At 42.8% G+C, this 9,920-nt stretch overlaps 1 protein-coding gene across 1 annotated transcript in view; it reads right to left on the reverse strand.

The window, feature by feature from the left end:
- The window catches only part of PPARG (peroxisome proliferator activated receptor gamma), a 52,710-nt gene extending 43,214 nt beyond the window's left edge, over positions 1–9,496 (reverse strand). The window contains exon 1 of the mRNA XM_086845643.1: positions 9,356–9,496. The gene's annotated coding sequence lies outside the window, so the exon portion shown is untranslated. The remainder of the gene's footprint in view (positions 1–9,355) is intronic.
- Positions 9,497–9,920: the final 424 nt, after the last annotated feature.

Raw genomic sequence — 9,920 nt, forward strand, 5'->3', positions numbered from 1 at the left:
CCATGCCTGCATCAATTTCTTCTTCCTCCTTGCTTCTTCCTGCTTTCCTTCCAGGACAATTAAAGGTTCTCTCTACTTCCTCTTCCTTTATTCACCTCAACCCTTTTCCTCCCTTTATTCCTCCCTCCAAAATTTTGGGGAGGAAAGGAAGATGTGATCCCTCTGTTTTCACATCGAGCAATTTGCTGTGGTTCTGTTGCTTTTTTTTAAAAAAAAAATCAAATCCACTCCCTCTGCCATTCTGTGGAGATCCCCAGTCCAGCTCTTTCCCCAGTGCCAACAAAAGAGCCGCCCTCGTGTCTAAGGGTCAAGCTGGAGCAGAAATTTAAAATTGCCACATGCTTGCTGACATTGTGCTGTGCCTTCCTGTTCTTGGAGAGGGGAGGGGACAGGAATCTGCTGCCCAGCCTGCGTCAGAGGACGTAGGCACGCTCCAGGACAGCAAATTTAGGGTATGGGCGAGTTATTGTTCTTGTAAACTTACCTCGGGCTGCAGCGATACTCACTGCCTGCTCTGCTGTCCCCAGTGACAGGAAAGCTGTCACTTGTTGTTAGCACATCAGACAGTTCCTGTTCTCAGAGGAGCCATAAGTAAGGCTAGATTTAAAAAACAGAGCAAACTTGGGCAGAGAAAGAACAATGAGCAGGGATGCCAAAATACAGTGAAAGACCACGTTATGGCATTGTCAGCATATCTTAAACCAAGAAAAGCTGAAAATCTCATAAGAGACCAGAGAGAAGAATTCAAAATCAAGAAGGTTCCAACAATAAACTATAAACTTTGAGAAAGAAATTCAAACATCTGTATTTTTTTAAAGACTTCCCCTGTTTTTTAATGCTTTCATTGGCAAAAACGAAAAGGGCTAAATAAATAAAGAAATCCAGCAGGCATAGCTAATCTGCCCACTGCCTTCCTTTGAAATTTCCTTTAATTAATTAATTAATTAATTTCCTTTCCTGATATTCACTGTGGACAGCTTCTTCCCATTTTCCCAACTCCCTGCTCTGCTGGGCCTCCAAAGTCCCACACTGGCCTTAGATCCCTGCCCTAATCCACCACTGCAATTAATCTAATCACACTGCACACCAGTAGCCTCTATTAAGATTAAAGATAATCTTGCTATTTCACAAGATTAAAAAAGCCAGAGCCAATCTTAACATTGCACATTACTCCACCTATTCTGCATAAATTCTGTTTTAGGAATATTAGGAAAGAGGAGGGCACTGGTACTATTGTTATCTTTTAAAAGCAGAATTGAGAAAATACACAGCGGTTTTCTGGGTTTTCGTCTGGTCTCTCACCTACTCGAAATTGGCACCAAAAAAAGAATGGAAAGAAGTGCACATGACTTCCACATCCTCGGTGTTACATCATGAAGGATGAAACAGCAGATTATGTACAGCTCACAGCACTGCTGTGCTGTGTGCAACTCTTTCCTTGCATAAAAAATGCCCTTCTCAACAAAACTGTGACTCATGAAAAAATTGACAGATACCAATTGAAAGCAGTGATAGGCTCATTTCATAATGGGACCTGTTACTGTGGACTCTGACACTGTCCTGCTAAGTGTTTTTTTTTTTTTTAATATAAATTAAGCTTGTAGATCTTGAATATCCTATTTTTCCCTCCCAAATTCTATTTTTGGATTACGATTTTCACTGCCAAATTTTTTTTTCAAGAAGACATCTACAAGAAAATATCTTTATAGGAAAAGTGTGTTCTTGATGCTGAAGGGTTTCCCAGTACTTCAAGCACTGTCAAGAGTTCCTGCCCACGCCAGCTGTGCTGTAATCACTATTTCCTAATAAATCAGTAATCCTGATCTAAGAAAATAATTCCTCAAATGTCATTACCTGTGTCAGAATGCAGCTTGCATAACCTGATGTGTTACCCTGTCTAAAAAACCTGAAGCAGTGCAAGGATTTCAAGGGTGGGTTTTACCCAAGGGGTTGGATTCCTGCAAAAAGCCCGACACTAAAGCAGATTTTGGGAACATACTAAATATCCTGGTGAAGTTGGCCACACCAGGATCAGGCAACAAAATTTGGGCAAGGAACCCTCCTGAGTTTCCTGCTCACCATGGCCAAATGCTCTTCCCTGTGTCACAAAAACAGTTCACCACTCTGGGACAACTGGCCAGCTCACATCACAAATAATGCTCCAAAAAGCTGGTAAAGCAGGGGTGGAATTTGCTTCCAGTAGCATTTATTATTATTATTATTATTAATAATAATAACAACACTAAAAATAACAACAACAAAAACCCAAAGAAGCAAGGTAGGAACTACTAATTAAGCTTCCATCAGATTTTTAAAAATTATTTTGCATTGCCTTACTAACGAAAAATACATTGAAACCATTGCTAAAAAAACTGAGCCTTTCAATGGAATTCTCGAATATTTGCTTGTTTTCCTATTTTAAATTCAGGACTTGAAGCTTTTGTAGCACCAATTTGGAAACTTGTTCTGTAGTTAAATGAACAACTCCTGTTTAGATGAGATCTTTACTAAAGAATCCACTCCAGGCCAATTCAGCAATTCTGGCAACAGCTGTAATGTAAATGTGAAAACAACCAAACCAAATGCAGGAAAATAAATGGTTTAAATGGTGCTTATTTCACTCAGAGAACTGATTTAATGTGAAACCCTCTTGTTTTAAATAAGGATTAAAGTTTCATCTTGTTTATCATCTCAAACCATCTTCAGCAACAGCTGGAAATTCTGAAAGTGAAAGCACATTTGCTGAACTTTTGTTTCCACATTCTCTAATTCTGTTACAGGCAAAACTCAGAAAGTCTGCACCTCTACATGAGAACCTCAAATATGCACCCATTTGTAAAACTCAATTAATATTGCCAATACTATGGGGTATTTAAAAGAAACAAAACACTTGCCTGTTTTTCTTAGTATTTTTAATATTTTCTAACCTCAAATAAGTTATCATGGCTTGATGTACAAAGAAGACATCTCAGATATCCAGTTTAAATGCCAAATGTTGGCATCTGGGAGTGACAAGAGGGAAGAAAAGCAGAACTTTAGTGACTCCATGAAATAAATCCATCCCCTATCACTGGTTAACTTTAAGGGGATTGGAGCATTGCATCATTAAGTCAGTGCAAGAACTTTGTTTTAGACATAATTCCAGCTAGAAAGCAAATAAATATTATATTTTTTCCTCATCCTGAAGGGAATGAGACCCTCTGCTGTGGCCTCTTCAGAATTTCTCCCTGAATATGGTCCTGAATAAGTTTAGAGAATACAGATAAACTCTGAGCAAATAAAGCAACCTTTTGCCCTCATGTACTTCTGTACTTGCTTATCTATAGACTTCTCTGGGTGTAACTGAAAATAAAATTTGGGTTTCTTGTTTTTTACATTCATAGGTAGGATTAAAAATCAATTTAGCAATGCACCCCATAATAACATGCTTCCATGAAGCTTAAAAACTGAGATTCAGCATAAAAGATTGTAGCTGAAATACCACTGTAGGGAACAGCAACTCCAAGGAAAACACATTCGAGATGAAAGGATAAACTCTCAGTTTTATTTACTGTAGACATAAAAAGTCAGGACCTAAACCTATCATGAGGAAATATGTACATTATGAAAGGCAGTAAATAGAAGTGGCTGCATTTTTCCACAAGCCCCCATATTAGATAGCACCACAAAGCACCAGGTCCAGGTAGTAAAACCTGTTTTTCTGACCACCCCTACTAGAAGATCTTGGTGTGAGTGTTAAAGCCTGTAATTAACATTTTTCTTTCCATAGTTCCTTTTTTTGGTGGAACAATCGGAGTCTTGGTAGCCTGACATCTCTCTCACAGCACTATGGTTGGGCACTGAGTTCACAGCAATATTCAAATATTCCCCTAGCACAGGGAGTGACAATATTCATCAGTCTGTTTGTATATAGATGGCAACTGAGTTCAAAACCTCCCAAACTTCAAAATTGCTGCTACACAGCCACAAATAGTAACAGCAGTTACACAACCTCTCTGTTCAATAAATCTAAACAAACATACAAGTACTATGGACTTCTCATGCAATATTATAACATAAAAACCCATTTTATGCAATGCAGTGTAATCATGTATTGTGTAAAAAGTTTAAGACGAGATCATAACTCTGGGCAGGACTGCTTTGTGCAAATATGAAATTCTCTGCAAAGTAAATGCTGAAACTCGGTGGAAAAACACAAGATGCAATAAGAAAACTTCCACTGCTCTGCCTTATCCTATAAATATTCCATACAGCTGAAGGTGTTTGGATGCAAATCACATATTTAGGATTTTATACACATAGGTGAGTTAGAGGAATTGGAGCTGGAGGTCTATAAAAAGCTATAGGATTCTGGCAAAAGGAAATCTAAAATATGTCACAATCCGATCTGTGATAAAGAGGAAAGGCACCAATCCCCATGGAGCTCATGAAATTCCAGCAGCCCATAAAGCAGCACGAGGTGGAGTATTTTATAATGGCATAATAATAGCTGTTAGAAGACCAAAAGTAGAATTCATGCCTAATTGGAAGCCTAGAATAAACGATTACCAACTGCAATGTCTGCACCAAAATGTTGGCGTTTCATTTGGAGTTGAAATACATTAAATTGATCACATAAAAGGCAGATAAATATGCTCCTCCCGTTACACTGGCATTGCTTACAAGTTGTAAAGACAAAGAAAAGGACTTTAGCTATGACACATACTCATGGTTATTTAATTTCAGGCATTTAGTCTCACAGAGCAAGCTGCAATTCCTTTAGAGCCGGACCCTCAATTTTGAGCACGCTAAACCCACAGCCACGCAGGAATTCAGCAGTAATTGCATGGAAGGAAACTGTACAGAGGACTCAACTTTTATCACTGCAAACCTGATCCTAGTGAAGCAGCACATCCACCACTGACCTCAGGGAAGCTGGGATTTTTATTTTTTCTTTTCAGATTCTATACATCTTCCACTAAACCGAGAAGTTTCTTTGCTAGCGTGGAGTGTTCTGTGTATTTTCTGTTGGGATGTTACCTAATATTTATTATCCTGTGCTATCAGAAATTACACAGAGCCTTTCAGCACTGCTGAGATTAGTAGGAATCCATTCCTAACACGGGGTTAATCCCTTCCCTACACACACACATCCCCTAGAAGCATGTCCAGAACCACACACATGCTCTCACCCCAGCAGCCATGCAGCGCCGGACATGCATCCCCAGAGCTGCGGCAGCTTTGTGTTTTGTAAATTGCTAATTATCAACCAGCAGAGTAGACTTTGGGATTCAGAGACTTCATAGACTTTGTCCTGAATGTGCAGCTTGCATGGCGTGGAGGAGATCTGCTTAGTCATGAGGGAAAGGGGGTGGCTTCAGCAAGTCCACAGAGCATCTCCTGCTAGTCACTTCCAGAAATTCCCAGCCTGGCTTTGGAGGTGGCTCCTTCTCCTCCCCTGCATAAGAGGGACAGTTTTCCTATGGCCAGGGAAAACCTGAGAAACTGCCAAGTGAAGAGGACACTGCTTAGAAGTTGAGGTGTTTTGTGCTGCAAATTTGGAGATTTATTACACAAATCCCTAACTTTCTATGTCACGATGCTGGTTAGAATCTGTTACCACTGCCAGCATCATTTACTCTTGTAGGCATAAATGGACACATTGAAATTTTAAATTTAAATTTTTTGCCTCAGTCTCCCTCCTACATTGTTTCTCCATTGCAGATGGGGAACTCTTTGCATTCTCACGTCCTAGATCACACAGTATTGAGGACAGGGGCAATTATTTCATTTGAGTAAGAAGATGGCCCCAATCTTGACTAGGCTGCTCGGTACTACTGCAACACAGGTAATTAAAAATATCTATATAGTTCATGTATCATGAATTTTAATTGGAGAATGATGTCATTGTTTAGTTCAGTTCTATAGAGTGGTTTATCAGAGGGCAAACAGGCCAAATAATATAATGGAAGGTGTGGGTGGAGTGGGAGAAAAATGTGAACATCATCAAATTGACTTCAGTTCTGCGAAAGCTTCCAGGTAGGAAGACTGCAGAATGGGCCTTGCTTTATAATGTTTTTTTTTCCCCTCTAAATTTCAAGAGCTAAACTCTAAGACAGATTTATTATAATTTGCCCTGCAGTGTGAGAAGAGCTGACAACTTTGTAGCAGGAGGAAGAGGAAAGTCCATGCTGCAGCAGAAGGGCTGATGCTGAAGTAGAAACTTAATGTTTCCTATGGTTGCCACATTTATTTTCTCCTTCCTAGTTCCTTATACCTGCAAGACCTGGGAGTATCCCAAGCCCACTCACCACAGGGCTGAGTACCAGGGTGATAATTTGCTTAGCACCAGCATTTTCTACCTTGTCCCTGGAACCTGAAAGCAGCATCACTGGAAAAAGGTGGACTACTCTACATTTAAAATAAAGCACAACTGAAAAAATCTCCCTGGGCTCTTCCCTTTGTGGAAAATAAAAAAGTGGAGGGGGGAAGAGACAAAAGAAATATAAAAGGCTTATTATTTAATATAGGAATCAAGTTATGTTTCATATTCCTGAGAATCTGAAGACAAATCTTATGGCTCTTTCATTTTTCATTCTGCCTTGGAAAATCCTCCACAGGAAAAAAGACGGGGGCAAGGAGGAGATTTGTTCTCCCAAGTACTCTGTAAATGAAGTCCTTAAAACTGAGCTGTTAATGGGAGCCCCCAAGTTCTGCTTGTGGCATGAGGAGTAGGACTTGAGTCCTACAATTTTCTCTTGCTTAGGATTATTTCTAACTCTTTCTCTTGTTAGCCCACAAAAAGTGAACTGACACACAGAGAACATTTGGCATGAAGTACCTGAAAACCAGATCCTGCTGTTGGAAAACGACACGCCATTATGGAAGTACAGAGTGAAATAATTAGCATTTATCATCTAATATCAGGCTGGATTGAATAAACCTATTAGTGATTAAAAAATGAAACCAGTAGCAATAACTAATGAAAAGAATTGTATCCATGACTTCAAAAGAAGAATGGAGAATTTGTAATTGTAGGATGATTCCTCTTGAGTAACTGCACTGGAAACTTTTACTGCGTGACAGAGAAGGACATGGGAATAATCCTCGTGAAAAAGCTTGTAAAAGGAACTCAGATTGTGAATATCAAACACACACCATTAGTGATTCACAACTACTAAAAAGAAAGATATTTAACTCCACATATTAAAAAAAACCTGAAGAGGGCCTCACCAATCAAGGTAAAAAAAAAAGTATTAAGTTACTTTTCATTATTTAGTGCAGCTTTGTACAAGACAGAGTTTTCATTCTACTTTTAAAATTTTCTCGTTTTTACAATAAAATTGTTTTCAAAATTCATTTTATTAGCCATTACTATAAATTGGAAATGACACTAAAAGTAATTGAAACAGTGCCTAAATTTATTTTATTGACTTAGAAATGGACTTATGGTTATTTTAAAAAGTCCACAGAAGAGACACATTTAGAAGCACTGTTGATAATGGGCGCCTTTATCAGTCCCATAAGGAAGGTTAAAAGGCATAGCTATAACATTCTTCAATATCTCAGAATTCATTATATGAAATACAAATTTATATCAGGAAAAAAACCTATGATTTGTATATTCCATACTGTAATGGAAGTTTCACTGAATGCTGATGTTAAATATATCATATTATCTAGGAATTTGGCATTTCTAAGAAACACAGACCATCTTAAGGCTGTTTAGAAGCACAGAACCTCTGAACAACTGGGTGAGATATTTTACAAAACTGATGCCCAAGATCATTCCAATTCAAAAGCTGTGTAAAACTACCTTTATATTGTATTTCTGATTGGTTATCATTCAAAGTCAGCGCCAACTATTTTTTCAGCTCTCTCCCCTTGACAAGCCCATGCTTATATTGTGCCACATGCCTTAACACACTGCTAGGAGTGATTTCTTGTAATCTCATAATTAAATCTCTGAGCAATTTTTGCAGCAATTTCTTTTTTCTTTTTTTCTTTTTTTCTTTTTTTTTTTTTTTTTTTTGTGACAGCCAAAGTGAATAATGATGTCAAACACATCACTTGATGCACCAAATTCTGATATTAACGAGAGCACACCATGTGAAACTCCTTTTCAAAGGAGAGCACTCAGTATCATATGTCACAGTTGCTTGGTGTACACTGGGAATTTTTAGTTAACTAGTAACAAATCATAGTAACCTTTTAAAAGGTAAATTACTTATTAAGTGATGGACTAATTGCCACCAGAAAATAAGATATTTTAAAATGGAACATTATAACCGTGTTTTACAGCAAAAGCCTGGTCAAGGATGGGTCAGCAAGTCACAAATACAAATCCAACCCAAACCCCTGATCATTTCAAGGACAATTATAACTGATCCATCTGATTTGAAGGAGCTCAAACTCCACAGGACATCCAGAAATTGATAATTCCCTGAGCTTTTAATCGCAATAAATACCAGCCTTACATCACTGATATTAATGAACGCATCCCTGTTAAGTCAGCATAGTATTGTCGTGTGTACACAGGGCCACAAAGTTACAACACCACAGGAACTTGCACTCTCTAGCTGCAGAATACCCTGGGGAGAAATGACACCAGGAAGATTACAAAACGCTCCTGCGAACCTGAGGCATGCCATCAAGACACAATATATTTCAACATAGCATCTCGGTTGTTGCAGGCTGTGAGAGGCTCCCCGACTTTCTGCGATTGGGAAATTGAGAGAAAAAAAAGAAGAAAAAAGCGCCGTTCATTCATTACGAGAGCAGCCAGGTGAGCCCAGCACTGCCCTGGCGGTGCTTTCCCCAGGGGCGGCAGGAATGGACGGCGCGCAGCGGATCCATCCATCCATCCATTCATCCATCCATCCATCCATCCATCCGTGGTCCCCATCACCTCCACCTCTGCAGGGCGGGACATCGCCCCTCCAGCCCCGAGCATCCTCCGCTGCCGGGCTGCTGCCGGCCCCGGTGCAGCACCATGGACACAGCGCCCGGGCTGCCCCGGCCGGAGCTCCGGGACCGCACCTGGAGCGCGGCCGAGGCGCTCCGGGCTCCGCATCCCGCCCGCAGCGCCCGCGGCTCCGCTGCCGCCGGGGCCGCGCCGAGCGCTGCGCTCTCCCCGCTCCGGAGCAGCCTCCGCTCCGCCGAGCCGCCGGCCCGTCCCGCCCGGCTCGCCGAGCATCCCCAGCGGCCCGGGGCTCCGCTCCGTGCCCTGCCCGCCCCGAGCCCCGGCAGCCCCGCGCTGCCCTCACAGCCCCGCGCTGCCCTCACAGCCCGCGCTGCCCTCACAGCCCGCGCTGCCCTCACAGCCCGCCGTGCCCTCACAGCCCGCGGCTCCCTCGGCCCCGCGCTGCCCCCTCACCTCGGGGACGGTCCCCGCAGCCCGCACCGCCCTGGCGCTGTCAGTTCTCAGCGGGAGAAACTGTTCCCTTCCAGCGGGATAAACTCCCGGGCTCGGCCCGGCCTCCCGGGCAGGGCCCGCCTCCCCCCGGCGCCGCCTCCCGCCGGCCCACGGCGGGGCTGGCAGCGAGCGGGCCGGGCCGGGCCGGGATCGGGGACCGGGATACCCCGGGATGGGGACGGGGATGGGGAGCGGGGGCGGCCTCAGGGATGGCGAGGAAGAGCGGGACAGCTCTCCCAGCGGGACGGGAGAGGCAGCGGGACTGTGAGGAGCCGCCGCTCCTTCCTCCCCGCGCCCTCCGGGCCGTGCCTGCAGCCCGGCCGGTCCCCTCCGGGCCGCCTGTACCTGAGGGCAGAGCGCGGGCCCCGCGGCGCAGCTGGAATTTGATCTCTGCTCCCTGTAATCTCCCGTAACTGAAAATTCACTTTTTCCGCCTGCCGGCCGCTTTCTCTTTTGCCTCCTCATTCTCCAGCCAGCTCCGCTCTGCGCTGGGTGGTTTGGCTGGGTCACCTCACGCCAAGGCTGT

Source organism: Cyanistes caeruleus, chromosome 11 (genome assembly GCF_971803275.1).
Source record: "Cyanistes caeruleus chromosome 11, bCyaCae1.hap1.1, whole genome shotgun sequence".
Taxonomy (NCBI): Eukaryota; Metazoa; Chordata; class Aves; order Passeriformes; family Paridae; genus Cyanistes; species Cyanistes caeruleus.